Source organism: Phyllobates terribilis, unplaced genomic scaffold (assembly GCF_046119375.1).
Source record: "Phyllobates terribilis strain yellow unplaced genomic scaffold, ASM4611937v1 Scaffold_4__5_contigs__length_816908805, whole genome shotgun sequence".
Classification (NCBI taxonomy): Eukaryota; Metazoa; Chordata; class Amphibia; order Anura; family Dendrobatidae; genus Phyllobates; species Phyllobates terribilis.
In genome coordinates, this window is record NW_027362764.1 from 229,656,066 (window position 1) to 229,678,593 (window position 22,528).

General features: G+C 43.8%; 1 protein-coding gene across 7 annotated transcripts in view; it reads left to right on the top strand.

Moving 5' to 3' along the window:
* The window catches only part of ULK4 (unc-51 like kinase 4), a 988,030-nt gene that overhangs the window by 276,945 nt on the left and 688,557 nt on the right, over positions 1 to 22,528 (top strand). The window lies entirely within an intron of this gene.

The following is a 22,528-nucleotide window of genomic DNA, read 5'->3' on the forward strand; positions in this document are numbered from 1 at the left end:
TAGCGCTGGCGTCCCTGCCCTCTGCTAGGCAGGGACGCTGCTCCCCTCACCGCTCTGCTCCGTGCCCGGCGTCCTCTCCCCGCTCTGCTGTCAGCGCGCGCTCCTTCCCGGCGTCCTCCTCCCGCTCTGCTCTCAGCGCGCGCTCCTTCCCGGCCCCTGTGCTTAGGGCGCGCGCGCGCGCGCTCCCCTCCTCTTAAAGGTGCCGCGCGCGCCGTCCTAAGGAGTCCCCGGCCAATGGCCGGAGGACTTCATCATATATAAGGCACCTCCTCCAAAATGGAGGTGCCCGAGCAATGTTGTTTGCACCTGTGTCTCACCTGTGCTTCAGCCCTCAGGTCCCGTTGCCAGTTACCTGCCAGTTACCTGCCAGTTACCTGCCAGTTACCTGCCAGTTACCTGCCAGTTTCCTGCCAGTTACCTGCCAGTTTCCTGCCAGTTACCTGCCTGATTCCTGCCTGAATACTTGTTACCTGTCTGCCAGTCTGAGGTCCGACGGTCTGCCTTACTACTCCTGTCAGTCTGTCTAAAGGACCAGCCTGCCCGCTCACCTGGGAGCGCATATCAGCTACCTGCCTGCTTGCCTGAGGTCCGACGGTCTGCCTTACTACTCCGGTCAGTCTGTCTATGGACCAGCTTGCCCGCTCACCTGGGAGCGCTTCTCCGTTATCTGCCTGCTTGCCAGCCCGGAGGCTCCGTTGTCACGTGCTGTGACCACCAGCTATCTCAGAGACTCTTGCCCGCTCACCTGGGAGCGCATCTCCGTTACCTGCCTGCTTGCCAGCCCGGAGGTCCCGTTGTCACGTGCGGTGACCACCAGCTATTCCAGAGACTCTTTCCCGCTCACCTGGGAGCGCTTCTCCGTTACCTACCTGCCTGCCAGCCTGGAGGTTCCGCCGTCACGTGCCGTGACCACCTGCTATTCCAGAGACTCTCGCTTGCTCACCTGGGAGCACACATCTACCATCTGCCTGCTAGCCTACCCGGAGGCTCTGCCATCACAGGTCGTACCTACCCCTTACCCAGAGACTGCCCTGATCACTTGCCGTAACTCCCTGTCCGTTCACCCAGAGACTGCCACCCGCTCCCTTACAAGGGCCGCCCCCTTGTATAGTAGCTCAGAGGTTCCGCCTCCCGGACCCGTTACAGTTTGCTCGGGCCATGGAACCCGGTGGCACCCAAGCTCCCTCGCTCACGGACCTGTGTCATGAACTGTCCCGTCAAAGGTCCCAACAGGAGTCCATCCTGGGTCACCTGCGGAATGTCAATACTCGCCTGGACACTCTGACTGCACCACCTGCAGCCACTGCCAGTACCATGACTCGCAACCCGGCAGCTCCGCTACCCACTAATACCATGGTAACCTATCCCGGTCCCAGGCTGTCTGCACCTCCTCGCTTCGGAGGCGACTCCGTCCAGGCTCGGGGCTTCATAAATCAGTGCACCCTGCACTTTGAACTTTTGTCCCATCAGTTTAATTCCGACCGGGCCAAAATTGCCTTTATCATGTCCCATCTCACCGGGGAGGCCCTGGCCTGGCTAAATCCTCTATGGGAGAGAGGAGACCCCCTGGTGTCCAACTTGCCTGCTTTTCTCTCGGCTTTCCGGAAAGTCTTCGACGAACCCGGACGGAAGACCTCATCCGCATCCTCTCTGCTACGCCTCCGTCAGGAGGGTCTCACCGTGGGCCAATATGCAATACGGTTCCGCACCCTTGCCTCGGAGCTGGCCTGGGATAATGACGCTCTGGTATCCGTCTTCTGGGAGGGTCTGTCCGGTCGTATTAAAGATGAACTTGCTGGTCGGGACATTCCTACCTCTCTCGATGATCTAATAACCCTTGCCACCCGGATTGACCTACGGTTCCAGGAGCGTGCCAAAGAGGTCACCCGTGAGAGAAGGATTCCACGTTTAGCTCCTACTTTCCAGAAACCCGTCATTCCCTCCATCTCTCCCCAGGTACACTCTCCTGAGCCTATGCAGGTCGACCAGACCAAGATGGTCAAAACCCGTCAGGACTCACGCCGTGCCGAGGGGAGCTGCTTCTACTGTGGCAGTAAGGAGCACCGGATCCGTGCCTGCCCGGAGAGGTCGGGAAACGCCTGTGTCTAGGTTCGCTCAGAGAGGTCCACCTAGACAAGAATAAATCCTCTCCATCCCTGCTGTTGTCAGTTTCGATCATCTACGGGGAGAACCGTTATTTCGAACTAGCCCAACTTGACTCTGGAGCAGCCGGGAACCTTATTTCACAGTCCCTGGTTGAGAAATACCGCATCCCCACCAAACCTCTGGCTGTACCCTTGTCTGTCGCTGCCGTGGATGGGGGCCTCTTACCTCGCCCCATTCAACTCATCACCGAATCCATTACCCTGCAGGTGGGAATGCTGCATTCTGAAAGTATCTCCTTTCATGTTCTGCCTGGACTCTCTCACGCCCTCTTGCTAGGTCTGCCCTGGCTCCAGAGACATGCACCCGTGCTAGACTGGCAAACCGGAGAGGTCCTTCGCTGGGGACAAGACTGTCATAAAACCTGCCTGGTTCCCGTCCATCCCGTCCGTCCCTCTCCTACCCCAGCTAATCTACCTGGACTTCCGATTCCTTATTGGTCTTATGCAGATGTCTTTAATAAAAAGGAGGCAGAGACATTACCACCACATAGACCATACGACTGTCCCATCGATCTGCTACCCGGTACTACTCCTCCCCGTGGGCGTATCTATCCTTTATCCGCTGCTGAGACCCGGTCAATGTCCGAATGTATTGAGGAGAATCTGGCCAGAGGATTCATCCGGAAATCTACCTCCCCGACGGGAGCAGGCTTCTTTTTCGTCAAAAAGAAGGACGGCTCTCTCCGTCCCTGTATAGACTATAGAGGCCTAAACCTGATCACGGTGAAGAATAAGTACCCCCTTCCGCTCATTCCAGAATTATTTGATCGCCTGAGGGGGGCTAGGATCTTCACCAAACTGGACCTTCGTGGGGCGTACAACCTGGTTCGTATTCGTCAGGGGGATGAATGGAAGACGGCATTCAACACCCGGGACGGCCACTATGAATACCTGGTAATGCCCTTTGGTCTCTGTAACGCTCCTGCCGTCTTTCAAGAGTTGGTCAATGACATCTTCCGGGACCTTCTCTACTCCTGCGTAGTGGTGTACCTGGACGACATCTTGGTCTTCTCTCCGGATCTCCAGACTCACCGGAGGGACGTTCGTCAGGTCCTGCTCAGGCTAAGGCAGAACCATCTCTACGCTAAATTTGAGAAGTGCCTCTTTGAGCAGACCTCGCTTCCGTTTCTGGGCTACATTATCTCTCAGACCGGCCTACAAATGGATCCTGAGAAACTGTCTGCCATCGAGAAATGGCCCCGACCGGAGGGGTTGAAGGCCATTCAGCGATTCCTGGGCTTCGCCAACTACTACCGCCTCTTCATACCACACTTCTCTTCCCGGACGGCCCCAATTTCTGCGCTCACCCGTAAAGGTACTAATCCCAAAGAGTGGCCACCCGAAGCAGAGGAGGCCTTTCTTTCCCTTAAACAGGCCTTCTCTTCCCCCCCGGTGCTGCATCGCCCAGATGGCAACAAGCAGTTCTTCCTGGAAGTTGACGCCTCCTCCTCTGGAGCCGGAGCGGTACTTACTCAAAAATCATCTTCCGGGAGGATGGTAACTTGTGGCTTCTTCTCTAAACTCTTCTCCTCCTCTGAGCGCAACTATTCCATAGGAGACCGAGAGTTATTGGCCATCAAACTGGCATTGGAGGAGTGGCGTTACCTGCTCGAGGGGGCTCTTCACCCGGTAATAATTTACACTGACCACAAGAACTTGGCTTACCTCCAGCATGCCCAGAGACTTAACCCACGCCAAGCCCGGTGGTCCTTGTTTTTTGCTCGTTTTGATTTTGTCCTTCATTTTCGCCCGGCTGACAAAAACGTCAAGGCGGACGCCTTGTCTCGGTCCTTTCTGGTGTCTGATCTCGAGGAGGATCCGAAACATATCATCGATCCCGCCAGAGTAATGCAGGTGGCTCCCGTGAGTCTAAATCGTCTTCCTCCTGGTAAGACGTTCGTACCAGTACCTGATCGGGAGAAGATCCTACACTGGGGTCATTCGTCTAAACTAGCTGGCCACGCCGGTCAGAAAAAGACCCTCCAGCTTATTACCCGGCACTACTGGTGGCCTAACCTGCACAAGGATGTAATAGACTTTGTTTCTGCCTGTGTGTCCTGCGCCCGCAACAAAGTTCCGAGACACCTGCCGGCCGGCCGCCTCCTACCTCTGCCAGTACCTGCTGCCCCCTGGCAGCATATAGCGATGGACTTCATTACTGATCTACCCGTCTCTGCCGGTTGTACGGTCATTTGGGTGGTCGCTGACCGCTTCTCCAAGATGGCTCACTTCATTCCACTGCCAGGTCTTCCGTCTGCACCCGAGCTGGCTAAAGACTTTATCCGCCACATCTTCCGTCTTCATGGCCTGCCCCGTCACATCGTGTCGGATCGTGGGGTACAGTTCACTTCCCGTTTCTGGAGAGCCACTTGTAAATTGCTGGACGTCACCCTGGACTTCTCCTCCGCTTACCACCCACAGTCTAATGGTCAAGTGGAGCGGATCAATCAGAACCTGACCAGTTACCTTCGGCACTTCGTTAATGCCCACCATTCTGACTGGGTGGATCTCCTGCCATGGGCCGAATTCTCGTACAACAATCACGAGAGCGAGTCTTCCTCCAAATCCCCGTTTTTTGTAGTCTACGGTCAGCATCCTCGGATCCCGTTTCCCGTCTCCACCTCGGCGGACAATCCGGCTGCGGAATCTCTTGTTAACAAATTTTCCTCCATATGGGAGAGTACCCGGTCCGCACTCCTTCTGTCATCCGAGCGTATGAAAAGACACGCTGACAAAAAACGTCTGGACCCTCCTCAATTCCGCCCTGGGGATAAAGTCTGGCTCTCGTCCAAATATGTCCGGCTCAAGATCCCTTCCTATAAGTTAGGGCCTCGGTTCATCGGCCCACTGGAGGTCATCAGTCAGATCAACCCGGTGGCCTATAAATTGAAACTCCCGGCCAACTTACGGATCCCTAACTCCTTCCATGTGTCTCTCCTCAAACCTGTGGTGCTTAACTCTTTTTCCAAGTCTACAGGTACGCCTCCTGCTCCGGTTTCTGCTGAGGACGAGTTTGAGGTAGAGAACATTCTTGCCACCAAAAGGGTAAGAGGAAAGACCTTTTTTCTGGTAGATTGGAAGGGGTTTGGTCCTGAGGAGAGAACGTGGGAGCCCCGGGAGAACATCCATGCCCCTCTCATCCTAGCTAAATTTCTGTCTGGCCTAAAAAAGGGGGGGCCTAAAGGGGGGGGTACTGTAGCGCTGGCGTCCCTGCCCTCTGCTAGGCAGGGACGCTGCTCCCCTCACCGCTCTGCTCCGTGCCCGGCGTCCTCTCCCCGCTCTGCTGTCAGCGCGCGCTCCTTCCCGGCGTCCTCCTCCCGCTCTGCTCTCAGCGCGCACTCCTTCCCGGCCCCTGTGCTTAGGGCGCGCGCGCGCGCGCTCCCCTCCTCTTAAAGGGTCCGCGCGCGCCGTCCTAAGGAGTCCCCGGCCAATGGCCGGAGGACTTCATCATATATAAGGCACCTCCTCCAAAATGGAGGTGCCCGAGCAATGTTGTTTGCACCTGTGTCTCACCTGTGCTTCAGCCCTCAGGTCCCGTTGCCAGTTACCTGCCAGTTACCTGCCAGTTACCTGCCAGTTACCTGCCAGTTTCCTGCCAGTTACCTGCCTGATTCCTGCCTGAATACTTGTTACCTGTCTGCCAGTCTGAGGTCCGACGGTCTGCCTTACTACTCCTGTCAGTCTGTCTAAAGGACCAGCCTGCCCGCTCACCTGGGAGCGCATATCAGCTACCTGCCTGCTTGCCTGAGGTCCGACGGTCTGCCTTACTACTCCGGTCAGTCTGTCTATGGACCAGCTTGCCCGCTCACCTGGGAGCGCTTCTCCGTTATCTGCCTGCTTGCCAGCCCGGAGGCTCCGTTGTCACGTGCTGTGACCACCAGCTATCTCAGAGACTCTTGCCCGCTCACCTGGGAGCGCATCTCCGTTACCTGCCTGCTTGCCAGCCCGGAGGTCCCGTTGTCACGTGCGGTGACCACCAGCTATTCCAGAGACTCTTTCCCGCTCACCTGGGAGCGCTTCTCCGTTACCTACCTGCCTGCCAGCCTGGAGGTTCCGCCGTCACGTGCCGTGACCACCTGCTATTCCAGAGACTCTCGCTTGCTCACCTGGGAGCACACATCTACCATCTGCCTGCTAGCCTACCCGGAGGCTCTGCCATCACAGGTCGTACCTACCCCTTACCCAGAGACTGCCCTGATCACTTGCCGTAACTCCCTGTCCGTTCACCCAGAGACTGCCACCCGCTCCCTTACAAGGGCCGCCCCCTTGTATAGTAGCTCAGAGGTTCCGCCTCCCGGACCCGTTACAGCCAAGAGTGTGCAAAGCAGTCATCAAAGCAAAAGGTGGCTACTTTGAATATATATATACAGTACAGACCAAAAGTTTGGACACACCTTCCCATTTAAAGATTTTTCTGTATTTTCATGACTTTGAAAATTGTACATTCACACTGAAGGCATCAAAACTATGAGTTAACACATGTGGAATTATATACTTAACAAAAATGTGTGAAACAACTGAAAATATGTCTTATATTCTAGGTTCTTCAAAGTAGCCACCTTTTGCTTTGATGACTGCTTTGCACACTCTTGGCATTCTCTTGATGAGCTTCAAGAGGTAGTCACCGGAAATGGTCTTCCAACAATCTTGAAGGAGTTCCCAGAGATGCTTAGCACTTGTTGGCCTTTTTGCCTTCACTCTGCGGTCCAGCTCACCCCAAATCATCTCGATTGGGTTCAGGTCTGGGGACTGTGGAGGCCTGGTCATCTGGCGTAGCACTCCATCACTCTCTTTCTTGGTCAAATAGCCCTTACACAGCCTGGAGGTGTGTTTGGGGACATTGTCCTGTTGAAAAATAAATGATGGTCCAACTAAACGCAAACCAGATGGAATAGCATGCCGCTGCAAGATGCTGTGGTAGCCATGCTGGTTCAGTATGCCTTCAATTTTGAATAAATCCCCAACAGTGTCACCAGCAAAGCACCCCCACACCATCACACCTCCTCCTCCATGCTTCACCGTGGGAACCAGGCATCCGTTCACTTTTCTGCGTCGCACAAAGACACAGTGGTTGGAACCAAAGATCTCAAATTTGGACTCATCAGACCAAAGCACAGATTTCCACTGGTCTAATGTCCATTCCTTGTGTTCTTTAGCCCAAACAAGTCTCTTCTGCTTGTTGCCTGTCCTTAGCAGTGGTTTCCTAGCAGCTATTTTACCATGAAGGCCTGCTGCACAAAGTCTCCTCTTAACAGTTGTTGAAGAGATGTGTGGCATTGACCTGGTCTCTAATCTGAGCTGCTGTTAACCTGCGATTTCTCAGGCTGGTGACTCGGTTAAACTTATCCTTAGAAGCAGAGGTGACTCTTGGTCTTCCTTTCCTGGGGCGGTCCTCATGTGAGCCAGTTTATTTGTAGCGCTTGATGGTTTTTGCAACTGCACTTGGGGACACTTTTAAAGTTTGCCCAATTTTTTGGACTGACTGATCTTCATTTCTTAAAGTAATGATGGCCACTCGTTTTTCTTTACTTAGCTGCTTTTTTCTTGCCATAATACAAATTCTAACAGTCTATTCAGTTGGACTATCAGCTGTGTATCCTCCAGACTTCTGCACAACACAACTGATGGTCCCAACCCCATTTATAAGAAATACCACTTATTAAACCTGACAGGGCACACCACACCTGTGAAGTGAAAACCATTTCCGGTGACTACCTCTTGAAGCTCATCAAGAGAATGCCAAGAGTGTGCAAAGCAGTCATCAAAGCAAAAGGTGGCTACTTTGAAGAACCTAGAATATAAGACATATTTTCAGTTGTTTCACACTTTTTTGTTAAGTATATAATTCCACATGTGTTAATTCATAGTTTTGATGCCTGCAGTGTGAATGTACAATTTTCATAGTCATGAAAATACAGAAAAAACTTTAAATGAGAAGGTGTGTCCAAACTTTTGGTCTGTACTGTATATACAGTATATATGTGTATATATATATATATATATATATATATATATATATATATATATATAATGTGTGTGTATATATATATTGCAAGACAGCGCTAGTCATCATGCGTGGGACATTCGCTGCATCGGGTCAATTAAAGCACACCAGCCACGTTTTCCAGTATTTCACAATCCAGCAGTTTATTACACTTCACTACTGCTTATCACCGAGTCCAACTCAGTGGCTCGCCGACATACACATATAATGTCCAGGAGCCTTTCAAGTGGCAAACAGGCCCACTTGGCTCCAGTTACAGCCTTCAGCCAAGTCACTTATATCAACATCCATATAATGCAGTGTTTTACCTTTGCCGGGTTTTAGCTGCTTCAGTCAGATTTGTTCTGCCACCACTGTGGCTTTACGGCTTCCCAGATGGGGGTCTCCAGCCCTCGTTCCTTCAAAGGCTACTGGTATGTTTTCTCACCTAACATCCAGCCTCTGCCTTCCAGGACTCTTGCCTTCCAAGCCTCTGGCCCTTCAAGGCTACTGGTATCGCTTACACATAAGGATCCAGCCTCTGCCTTTCAGGCTTCACCAGGCTTCAATAGGCCTCACTAGGCCTCACACTCTAACGGTGTCCCACACAGGGAACAGGCCTCACGCCTTTCACACCTGTCTCAAATCTAACAGGGTTTATATATCCTCTAGTGCACACACAGGACCTGTGCTGATGTCACAGTCATGTGATCAGACCTTCTGTATGAACAGGACCTGTGTGATGTCACAGTCATGTGACCAGTCACCTGGGGGAGGTACATGGTCTGCCAAAACACACCCTGGACCATTACAGTAATGCCGCAAGCCGCTGCATTACAATATATATGCGTTCAACCCCTTTAAATATCAACAGATTGACTTGAGATATTTGAATGTTTCCTTGAGACATTGATTATCACAACTTTTGGCCCCTAATTTTGGATATGATTTCTCTACAAAATCTACATAGCTGTCATGGATGAAAGGAAAAAAATTACAGATCACAGTAATTTGATTTTCCAGAACTTATGACATCACCATTCCTATTCCTTTTCTTTTGTTTTGGTTTGGAAAATTCAGTCTTTCTTCTGCTCATGTTAATGAAGTTGCTCTAGATCTACTTTGACGTTCTCTTAAGGAGAAAGTGGTTGTTGTTTTTTTCTTTGCTTTAGGTTTCCTGTCCAGTTGTGGGTCATGACCATCTCTCACTGTTGCTGTCATTGGTTTTGGATAAATCAAATTATCTGCAAGTGTAATTATTATTTTCCATTGTTCTTTGCTGGCAAAGTAGAACTTCTAGCTATGTGCAGACAGAATTCTTTGATGCGATTAAAAACAATGAGTTTTCCAAGTGGAAACTACTTCAAAAACTCCTTCAAAAAAGGAAAGTTTTATGTTTTTTTTCTTTTCCTAAATCATTTCCTGAAGCTGTTTTTGAAGCAATTTGTAAAGGTGTTTTTTTAAAGCTTTTTTTTTCTTAAATAGGAAAGCATAGGAAGAGAATTGCAATCGTTTTCTAGTGCAGTTTTTCAGGCTTTTTTTTGTGCTAACCCGTTATTAAAAAACATTAAAAACTTGGGCTGTACGTAGCCTAACGGTACTACTTCTGTTGAATAACTTGGCCTAACTGGATTCTGGAATATTTTCTGACTACACCTTTCTTAAGATACCAGATCTTGTCATTATTAAAAATAAATCTGAACAAATATAACAGTTAAAAAGAAAACAAAAAAACCCCCACTATATTTAGTGAGATGCACCTTAGCAGATCAAACACCACAAAATCATTGCTTCTTTGTCTTCTCTTACCCAGTATCTACCTATGAGCTGTCAGCTCATTTTCTTGAGGAGCGCATAATCTTGTGATTTTCATCCAGACAGTGAGCTGCTTTTTGTGGATATCTGGCTGCTTGTTTGATTCTTAGTATGTATCAGTGACTCAATTTTCCTTTTCCTTTTGTCCGGGCTCTTTGACCCGTGACTTTTGTTCTTTATTCTTTTCTTTTTCTCACATTATAAGATATCATACTTTTTACTCATGAATCGAATGTGTGGTACAGTTAATAACCAAGTGACTAGTCAACTTTTATCAGTCATTAAAGTATAAGCTCCTTGGGGGTGAATCGGTCATTGGAGAAACCTGTTTTCCATAAAGATTTGATCCAAATGATTTCAATAGATCAGATAAAAGACCAAATTGTATCCAAAGCATGGAGTTGCATATAGCTTGATTTAGTGATCAGACCGGAGTTAGCGAATGTGTAAGGGAGATAACGAGCATATCAGCGGCTTGCGGAACTCATTTATATGGTCTCACCACTGGTACATATGCTGTAGTATTTATAGATAGACATGACATGCTTATAGATTCAACCAAATGTATTTCATGTTCACAAACAGACATTGATAATAATTAAAAAGTCCAAAGCCCAATGTTTATTGTCCGTTAATTTATGCTGCATCCAGTACATTAAAGACAAGCTGTTAAGATACTGCCAGGTACGATCGGGGTACATTTGAGATGGACAGAGATGAACTGGAAGTGGTAGAGGACTTCAAGCTACTCGGATTGATGATCACTCAAGATGCTGTAAAGATACCAGAAATCAATAGAATAGCTATGGGCAAATCAATAATGAAGTCGCTGGACAAGGTCTTTAAATCGAAAAACACGTCACTAGCGACAAAGACACTGGTCGTACATAGTCTGGTCTTTTCTGTGGTAACATACGGATGTGAAAACTGGACGATAAAGAAACAAGATAGAAATAGAAGCAGCCTCTTCAAAATGTGGTGCTGGAGAGTGATGTTATCAATACCATGGATGGCAAGAAGAACAAATAAATCAATTTTGGAACAAATTAAGCCAGACATGTCACTTGAAGCAAGGATCACAAAGCTACGACTTGCCTACTTTGGACACAATATACGAAGAGAGAAATCACTGAAGAAAGCCATCATGGTCGGAAGAATAGAAGGAACAAGGCGAAGATGAAGACCAGCAATTTGATGGCTTGATGCAATCAGAATAACGGTGGAATAGTGGGCTTGCACAAGATTGATCTTCCTACAGATCTTTCATCCATCAAGCCGCCATGGCTCGAGATCAGGCCGAAGGCCAATGGAAAAAAAAACGCATATATTATTAGCATAAAATGTATTCTTTTCTTATTTTAACAATGGATAAATGCCTGTATAAGTGTATATTTTAGGAAATACTCCCTTTGTATATCTCCTCCCCCCCCCCCAAAAAAAAAAGTGTAAACTAAGCCTAAATCATTTGGCTAAATGAAAACTCCCCTCATGTGACCGTGTACAGCTTGTATGACATAATCTGTAGTCTATGGGCAAGGCCCGATTAAGGTTGATGCAAGAAGGACAATTTACGTGTCCCCTTATTGGAAAAAGTTTCATATAATGGATGGCTTAGTTAACCCTGGCTTACACTCACGATATTAATAGATTATGATGGTGTCAGTGGGATCCATAAAAAATGTAGTGCTTATAAACAGGCAGCACCACTGTTCATGTTGGGGAGTCCCTCTAAGTCTTGTCTGTCGGACTTGTATATGAAAACTGCTGTAAACAAGCATAGCAACCAATCACCAACTTTTATTTTTCTCAACCAAATAAAAGCGATGATTCACTGGAATCTCAGGATTTAATATCTGTGATTAATACAAATAGTATATAGTCATCAAACAAACATACAATGTACTGTGCCGCAGCGCCCACAATATATAATTCCAATTATGCATAACACGAGAACACAAAGTACTTACACTATATATCGTATGGGATAATATGCCATCACTCCTTCATGCTAAAAAAGGTCCAATAATTAAGCATTACCAACTGTGAGGCTATGTGCCCACGATGCGGAAATGAAGCAGAAAATTTCTGCTTCATTTCTGCATGTCCTTTCCCGGAAAAACGCATGCGGAATTTGGCAAGCGTTTTTCGCGCGTTTTAGAAGCGTTTTGGACATGCGGAATTGCCTTGCGTTTTTTATTGCATTGACAAGGCAATTCCGCATGCGTAAACGCAAAATTAATGGACATGTTGCGGATTTTTGAGCGCATCAAAAACGCTGCGGAAAAATCCGCAGCATGCGCATTGAAATTGCGGATTCTCATTGGGGACCATGGGGGAAGGATTACCAAGCGTTTCACAAGCGTTTACGCTGCGGAAATTCCGCAGCATATACGCTTGTAAAATGCTACGTGGGCACATACCCTGACAGGGGAAAAGGGTTGGGAAAGTGGGGATAGGGAGAGGAAATCGTGAGTTAAAAATTTTATTGAGGGACAACAAAGAAGGGGAGAGGAAGTAGAAGAGAGGTTTTAATTCTCTTCTTCATCAACAACTGGACTGTCCATGATGGAATATCCTCTCAGCAGGCTGTGGATTACCCTTAGACAATGAGGTTATTTCTTTCAAGACAAACAGTGTCTTCAAAACAGTTCATGGGCGCCAGGCTGAATGGCCGAAACAGTATGATCCCTAGGAAATAGTCCATAAAATGGCTAGCAGATATGAGAATTGATCAACACAAGAGCCAGTAACTAACTCAAAGTATGCGGATCTTCACTGTATGTGTTGCAGGACATTTATTTGTAGGGAGCCATACTTGCCAACATTGCAGTCCCAAATGAATGAACTTTTTCAGCCCACCTTCTTTCTATCCAGTCAAACTTTCAAAATGCCCCTTTTTGTGCTAATTAACATAAACCAAGCAGCTCCGTATATAGATATGTAAGTTCAATGTGTCTGACTCATGTTCCTTGGGCCTAATGTGGAAAATTATTCAGGGTACTATCCGCTAAGAGGTCCTTAACCTTTCTGACCTTGAAAGCCACATTCAGCTATGAAAGAGGGTCGCAAGCTACATCCAGCTCCTGCCCTTTTCACAGTGGTGACACCCAGAGCCCCCCATTACTGGTATAATGACAACCAAAGCTTTTTCATTGAAATCACACCAAGGCAGTATGCCAAGCTCCAGTGTTTCCCATTTTACCCCCATTCAGATCTGCTCTTCTGTGCAGGGCTTCACACAAGTCACCATCTAGAGATCTACTCTCAATAGCTGTTTGCTACACCTGGTGCTAATGCACCAAGCTGACAGACTGCCATGAGCCACACAACACTGGCCCGCGAGCCACATGTCTCTCGAGCTACGGGTTGGGGACCCCTGCTGTAACTATATAGAACATATGCACATCTACTTTAAATTAGTTTGTAAACTTTTCTCACACACAAGGTACATCATCAGTATCGTAAAGTCTATTAGGCGAGTGTGACTCCTTCTCTAAGAGGTAAACACTAGTGGTAGGTAGTCAGGCCCTAAAGGTCCAGTAGAAGAGAAGACTATGATAATTTCTAACCCTGGACCCACATGAGGATTTTCTGGTACTGTGAGAGTTTTCTGTTATGTTTTTGGACTATTTTACTTGTGATTCATGCCCAACCACCCGGCAGAGGAGGTGCATAAAGTAAAGTTCAGTTGATTTTAGCTATGAACTTTGAATTTGTGTAAGCAATCAATAAAACCTTTTCATATGCACGTTCTATGTGAGTAATTTAAAATGTCAGTCATGTGAAACTCAGTCCACTTAACCTACTGTCTGTGCTTTGCTCAAGGACGGCTTAATTTTTGTTAGAAGTTTTGACCTTTCAGTAGATTATCTGCTCAATACATTGAAGGGGAGGGAAACATTGATTTCAGAAGGTCATGTTTTATAGACACAAATCACGTGCATGGATTTGTTTCTGCACAGTGCTTAATAATGCAATGCTTGAGGAGCGTGAAGCTATACAAACAAAATACTGTTATGTATTGCTGTAAGGTTCCTGTCTGTAGGATTAGGAGTTCCTCATTTATTTTCCCTCTTTTACATAAAGTAATATACTAGTTATAAACCTTCATTAATTCTATATAAGTTAATGCTCAATACAATGTCAATGTTATATGACGGGACAGATGCAATTAAAAGTACAAATATTGTCTCTTGGACTTACTTGACCAATAAAATCTAACCCCTGACAAAGCATTTGTGAAATGTGCATTGAGTGTTTGGTGAGTGAACCTCGTTACGTTATTACTACTATTACATCACTATTTCCACTTTATATAACAAGTTTTTCAGTGAATTATCCATTTTTTTGCACTCCAATCTGAACCAGTCTGTGATATTGTACTTTCTGAATATATTTGGAATCATGTACACTTTTGGATACACTGTTTTACTGCGATTGGTGCTCATTTACTATTGGGGTTTCCCTTCTGGCTCCTTTACCAAGTTATCTTTGTGTCTGGTATGTTGGATAACTATGGGTTTTTTTTATCTATTTTCAATAAAAACTATTTTTACTGTTTGTATTTTTTCTAGTCCTGGCACTTTTTTTTTTTGGTTTCCTTACTTCGATCGTGCTGTTGAAACTTTATAACATGCCTGGGGTTGCAATTTTTGTCTTTAATGAAACATAAGGTACAGCTTTGTGTAAAGATTTTTATGCACTTTTTTTGATGACACTTATTTCTTATATTTCACATTAGTTTCTGTTCTTAGGCACATTTTTTCAGTTTATTACTGCAAGTATTCAAAAGATTTATACCAAGTTATGAGGTTATCCCCCTAACCATAGGGAATGCCGGAGATGGCCGAGTTCAGCACTCTGTTATCTCTCGCATTCGCTCCCATTGCGAATGAATAGAGCTTAGCAGCACCTTGCGCCACTTCCGCTCTATTCAGATGGACCTCAGACAATTGGCTATCAGAAAATTATCCCCTATAGATAGAGATAACGTCACATCTCGGTACAAACTCTTTTAGGTGAACGTTCAACTTTTAGAGTCATTTTAAAGTTTAAATTTGGTTCTGAACAATTTCTTAATTTATCTTGATGGCAGTCAGCGCTCCACAGTCCTCTATAGACTGAGATGTAAAAGATGACATGCTGGTCACATGCATTTACCAGGGTGCTTAGGAGTTTACTCTGTACTGTGTTACTGTTGTTTCCAGAGTAAAATAGTATGCAGACTTTTTTAAAAGGAATTTGTCAGTAAAATCATCCCCCCCACCACCCAAACAGCATATATGGACATGCAGGTCTTTGTAATGTAAATCCAATAACCTTTATATCTTCTATCTGTTGATGCATTCCAGGGCAATTTGCATTTTAGTTAATATATAAATGAGGAATTAAGTGCTCTGGGCATGACAAAGTACTTAACAAGCCACTGCTTCCAGATATTGTTTCCTTGTTAAGCACTAGCCTCTTTTAGCTTGATTGATAGCTCACAGTCTGTGTGACACCAGGCAAGGAAATCGGAAAGTGAGCTATCAGTCTAACTAAAAAGACCAGAGCTAGGGAGGAATGGCAACTTTGGGAGGCAGAGGCTCCTTTCACAAAATGTTGTCTTTATAAACTGTGCATTCCAATACAGAGTAGTAGAAATGTTCATAAAATTGTTTTTTTTTTTTTGTTTTTTTCCCCCACTCCGTTGTGGAGATATGTAGTAACGAGGTTACTGGCGCCTATTTTGTTAATTTTCTAATTCGACTGGGCCGTTCATTTCCCTCAGATTTATGGGCATATACTTTCATTCCACTTTGACTCTGTGCAATCGTTAAAAAAGGCTGCATCCACAGGAAACAGTAGATGCCCACACTTCTGTCCTAAAAGAATTGTCCATTGAGAAAAAAAAAGGAAAAAGCGATAACTAGCCAGCTACATGAAAAATATGGAACTCCTTCTATTTTCCTCTTGTCATATCCTACTTTCCCCCTCTTTTCCATTGTGTATACTGTCTTTTGTGAACTGAGGTTTTTGTTTTTTGAATTACACTGAATAACTGCTGATGCTAAATAATGTTATTTCTTATCAATTAAGTATATGAGGCTAATATACTTATAATTCTTATTGTACATATGTTACCTATTGTGATCTTTTCAGCAGTATATTTCATTTATGATCACCATTTGTTACATTTTATTTGCAATAATAAAACTTATTGTACTATAAAAAAAATAATCTTTTTAATAGGGTATTTAAGTTGTAAAAAGTTACTCCTGGATAGGTGATAGCCGGTACATTTTTGAACAGCCGCTGTACCTGCCGCATGGTACAGACATTGACATCAGTCTGACATAAATTGGGACTATCGGTAGAGATGTTCTAGAAATTGGGAATATCCTTAGATGTGTTCTAGAAATTAGGAATATCTGTAGAAGTATTCTGTCGTGTACGATTACACCTACAAGCCCTTAAACAGCGGAGGCGTAAAGTTGTGGCTCATGTGGTCTGATTAAGTCGTTCCTATCGAGAAGAGTTGCGAACAGTGAATATTAGAGAAGTATAAGTAAATAAGGAATATGTAGGTCTAGTAAAGGGGGAAAGATTTTCTTTTTTTCTTTAAATAATTAAATATTGAATTTACATGCAGGTCAGAGAAGAAAACGGCAATTTTCTTGTATAAGGCTCAGTTTGTGGAACATCTAGTGAGACAACTGTATATCAATAATCTGCAAGTGTGCATTCAACAAACAGAAAACGTTAAATATTTCAATTTCTTCATGAAATGCTGGTACAAAATGAATGGAGGATGTGGTGCATATTCATGACCTACAACTGTTCCTGCTACAATGTTGTCTTCATACCTTTCGTTGTGTTCCAAGTCAGTATGAATAAAGTATGCCACAGGCTTTTTGGGATTCTCCCAAATCCTGCTGGACCCACAGAGGTATGCTGCTCTGTGCATTCAATAAAATCCATCAAATCTACCTCAACTGACTGAATATTTAAGCATAGGTTCTGCAGCACATGGATACAATCTTATAAAACATTTCTCCAGAGACTTTTTAAATATTTAGTGATATTTACTCAGATGCCAAAGCTCTGAATATTGCATGAGTGTTTCTGCCTGCCTGATCTTACAACAATAAATATTCAGATGAATTTGTAGAAACAATTATATATATTTGTTTAAATACCTTTAGAGTAGAACATCAGTGTATGCTGGCCAAACAATCTATGAGCATCTAATAAATTGACTCCCTGTTTCCATATAGTTGACAGCAAAAGTTTTACTCATTTTCATAGATAAATTATTTAATGCAAAAATAGTGTTGTGGTTCAATATTTGTTACTTAACCAAGTTTAGTATACAAGCATTTTTGTTAACGATCAGAAGCATAGCCTTTGTATTCTCCTTCTGGCTCAAATCCAAAATTCAATTTTCTGGAAACTCGCATCCATTTTATACATTAAAGCGGTTGTACGTTAATCGAATAACCCCTTCTTAATTGCTATACTCCACCTTACATAGTACCATTTTTCGTCCGAGAAAGTGAGAGTGAAGCAGCCGCTGATTGGCTGCAATGCTCATGTGACATAATGTCACACGAGCCCTGGGAAAGCCAGTGCCATCATCACTGGAATGAAGCTGGCACTGGAAGTGATTATAGGCTGTTATTTTATAAGGGGGACTATAGCAATTGAGAAGGGGTTGTCCAAGAATCCCTTTAAATGCATGATTAGCGTTCACCTGAGTCTTCTTGGGTTTTACTATATACAGTTCCTTTATGCTCATTTTAGTGCATTTTATGCTCTGATATATGTGAAAACCACCCTAAGCCAATTCCATTATGTTCAATAAGAAATTAATTTTGACATTCTTACGACCACAGATTTTTTTCCACCACAGAGCTGAACACCAATTCAATCAGTGAGCTCTCACTTACTAAAGTGGTTTCTATATGAATTCCCACCAATAAACCACAGCAAGTAGCCACATGTGAATTAGCCGCATTTAATATGGTTCCGAATCTGGGTCAGAATTTTGAGGGTAATGCTACAACAAACAATTCTACAACAAACACACATATTTTTCCACGGAAAACATTATAAATTAAAAATAGTCTTAATTTCCTCTTAATAGTCACAAGAAGACCAATCTCCGAATTCAGACAGAATTATATCCACCATATGGCGACCTCACAGGATTTGCGTTTTGAGGGAAACAAACTGATACACTAGAACTACAGACAGCCAACAGACAGAATATATAGACAGAATAGAAAAATATACAATGCAATGTCGACATGAGGTCATACAAGCCTCATATGAGTTTCACTGTTGGTTTTCCCTACTATGACTTGTTTTTACCTTATGTAGATTTGGTATTATACATTACATGATGTTTAGCCATATCTTGTTCATATTCTTTGATGGAAAGTCCTAATCCAATAGTCTATATAACAACTTATCATAATAGTCTATAAAATTGTCTAATAATCCCATGGTCTATTGCATTAAGAATTTTAGTAAAGATAAACCTTTATTGACTTTATTGCCTCATTCACTCTACAAGACTCCCTGCTTGCATTGGGAAAGAGCCCTGTTGTAAAGTATTATTTCTGAATTTTGACTAGCAGTGAGGTTATAATTTTTACGCTTTTCTCTATAACTTATTACTATTTTGACCTGTATAATAATAATTATTCATGCTGCCAAGTTATCAGTTATTGATATTGTTAATGATGTTCATTTACATTTTTTATGTGTTGTATTTCGCCAGATGTTATGGATGTTCACTATTGCAAATTGGGAAACTATTAAAATCTTGATCTTAAAATTTTATATAAATGGGTATCATATCATATTTGAGTTCATGTTTAGCCAAGCAGTTATTTTGCAGGTCTTTTATCCAAGAATTGGAGAATGTTTATGGACCTTTATTCCCCTTAACATAACCAGATTTTCTGCATCTATTATCCAATTTAACTTGTGTGTTTGAACATGCCTACAACTGTGAACATTTCTTTTTATTGTGAAGAAAAAAACAAATAGGACAAAATAACTGAAAACTTCAGTGTGCATAACTATTCACCCCCTAAAGTCAATTCCTTGCAGAGCCTCATTTTGTGACCATTACAGCTACAAGTCGCATTGGATAAGTCTCTATGAGCTTTCCATATCTTGCTACTGGGATTTTTGCCTATTCATCAAGGCAAAACTGCTCCAGCTCCTTAAAATTATATGGTTTCCTCTGGTGAACAGCAATCTTCAAATCTGACCACAGATTCTTTATTGGATTAAGGTGTGGGCTTTTACTAGTCCACTGCAAAACATTTACATGTTTCCCCTTAAACTACTTGAGTGTTGCTTTAGCAGTATTTTTTGGAAAGGTAAATATCCGTCCCAGTCTCAAATCATTGACAGACTGATACAGGTTTTGCTCAAGAATATCCCTGTGTTTCGCACCATCAATTTTCCCCTCGACTCAGACCATTTTCACTGTACCTGCCACCGAAAAATATCCCCACAGCATCATATTTCACTGTAGGGATGGTGTTCTTCGGGTGATGAGCTGTGTTGGTTTGGCGCCAGACATAGTGTTTACCTTCGTGGCCAAAAAGTTAAAATTTTGGTCTCATCTGACCACAGCATCTTCTTCCATACATTTGGGGAGTCTCCCACGGGTCTTTTGGCAAATTCAAAACAAGCCTTATCATTTTTGTGTATGAGTAAAGGCATTTTTGCCCACTCTTCCATAAAGGCCACCTCTATGGAGTGTACAGCTTATTGTGGTCGAATGGACAGATAGTCCAGTCTCTTCTTGGGAACTCTGCAGCTCCTTCAGGGTTACCTTTTGGTCTCTGTGCTGCCTCTCTGATTAATGACCTCCTTGCCCGGGCTAAGAGTTTTGGTCGGCGACCTTCTCTTGGCAGGTTTGTTGTGGTACCATGTTCTTTCCATTTGATGATGATGGATATGATGGTGCCCCGGGGGATCATCAGTGATTGGGATATTTTTTTTATAATCCGACCCTGACTTGTACTTCACAACAACCTTGTCCCTGACTTGTTTGGAGATATACTTGGTGTTTAATGATGTTGCAGCCTCTATTGCCTTTCAGAAAAGGTGTGTATGTACTGACGGGCCATGTGACCCTTAGATTGCACACAGGGTGGACTTCCTTTCAATAAGCATGTGACTTATGAATAATTTAAATGTTTAGGGGATTCATAGCAAAAGGGGGTGAGTACATGTGCACATGCCAATTTTAATTTATTTTGTCCCATAATTTTGAACTTATGCCTAAATTTTTCTCACTTCACTTCACCAACTTAGACTATTTATTGCTGATGCATCACACAGAAATCGGATTAAAAAAATAATTAAACACAGGTTGTAATGTAACAAAATAGGTAAAAAAAGCCTTAGGGGGTGAATACTTTTGCAAGATGCTTTAGCAGTTATAATGTCCCTTTACATGCAATGTTGAGGAGTATATATGTTATATACAACCCCTGGCAAAAATTATGGAATCACCTGGCTCAGAGGATGTTCATTCAGTTGTTTAATGTTGAAAAAAAGCAGATCACAGACATGGCACAAAACTAAAGTCATTTCAAATTGCAACTTTAGGGCCCTAAGAAGCACTAAAAGAAATCAAGATTAAATCAAGATTAAAAATGTGGTACTCAGTAAGGGTAATTTTTTTCAGACCAAGCAGAGGGAAAAAATTATGGAATCACTCAATTCTGAGGAAAAAATTATGGAATCATGAAAAACAAACACACAAAAGAACACTCCAATACATCACTAGTATTTTGTTGCACCACCTCTGGCTTTAATAACAGCTTGCAGTCTCTGAGGCATGGACTTAATGAGTGACCAACAGTACTCTTCATCAATCTGGCTCCAACTTTCTCTGATTGCTGTTGCCAGATCACCTTTGCTGGTTGGAGCCTTGTCATGGACCATTTTCTTCAACTTCCACCAAAGATTTTCAGTTGGATTGAGATCCGGACTATTTGCAGGCCATGACATTGACCTTATGTGTCTTCTTTCAAGGAATGTTTTCACAGTTTTTGCTCTATGGCAGGATGCATTATCATCTTGAAAAATGATGTCATCATCCCCAAACATCCTTTCGATTGATGGGATAAGAAAACTGTCCAAAATATCAATGTAAACTTGGGCATTTATTGAAGATGTAATGACAGCCATCTCCCCAGTGCCTTTACCTGACATGCAGCCCCATATCATCAATGACTGTGGAAATTTGCATGTTCTCTTCATGCAGTCATCTTTGTAAATCTCATTGGAACGGCACCAAACAAAAGTTCCAGCATCATCACCTTGCCCAATGCAGATTCGCGATTCATCACTGAATATGACTTTCATCCAGTCATCCACAGTCCACGATTCCTTTTCCTTAGCCTATTGTAACTTTGTTTTTTTCTGTTTAGGTGTTAATGATGGGTTATGTTTAGCTTTTCTGGATGTAAATCCCATTTCCTTTAGGCTGTTTCTTACAGTTCAGTCACAGACATTGACTCCAGTTTCCTCCCATTCGTTCCTCATTTGTTTATTTGTGCATTTCCTGTTTTGGAGACATATTGCTTTAAGTTTCCGGTCTTGACGCTTTGATGTCTTCCTTGGTCTACCAGTATGTTTGCCTTTAACAACCTTCCCATGTTGTTTGTATTTGGTCCAGATTTTAGACACAGCTGACTGTGAACAGCCAACATCTTTTGCAATATTGCGTGATGATTTACCTTCTTTTAAAAGTTTGATAATCCTCTCCTTTGTTTCAATTGACATCTCTCGTGTTGGAGCCATGATTCATGTCAGTCCACTTGGTGCAACAGCTCTCCAAGTTGTGATCACTCCTTTTTAGATGCAGACTAACGAGCAGATCTAATTTGCTGCAAGCGTTAATTTTGGAAATGAAAATTTACAGGGTGATTCCATAATTTTTTCCCTCTGCTTGGTCTGAAAAAAATTACCCTTACTGAGTACCACATTTTTAATCTTGATTTCTTTTAGTGTTTCTTAAAGCCCTAAAGTTGCCATTTGATATGACTTTAGTTTTGTGCCATGTCTGTGATCTGCTTTTTTTCAACAACATTAAACAACTGAATGAACATCCTCCGAGCCCGGTGATTCCATAATTTTTGCCAGGTGTTGTAGATTGCACTTAAAGAGACATTCTCTCTCTGTCTCTCTCATCATAGAATTATGGAAATCACAGGATGGTAGACATGGTAATGATATACAAATATTTAAAAATGGAAGCAAAATTTACAAAACATCTCAATTTATTCAGTATAGAGTATGAGAGCCATGCGCAGAAATACCCGCACTTGCCCACCTTGGCATGCATCAATGAGGTTATTAATGGTTGTCTGAGGAATGTTCTGCCACAATGAGTACACTTGGGAATGCAAATCATCATGAGCCGCCACTGCTGTTGGCAGCTCCCTTTGTGATTGCCGACCAGTGACGTCCCAAATGTGCTCGATGGGAGACAAATCCGGACGCTGTAGTCTATGGTAGTAACCTTAGGCCACGCAAGCTGTTCAAAGTA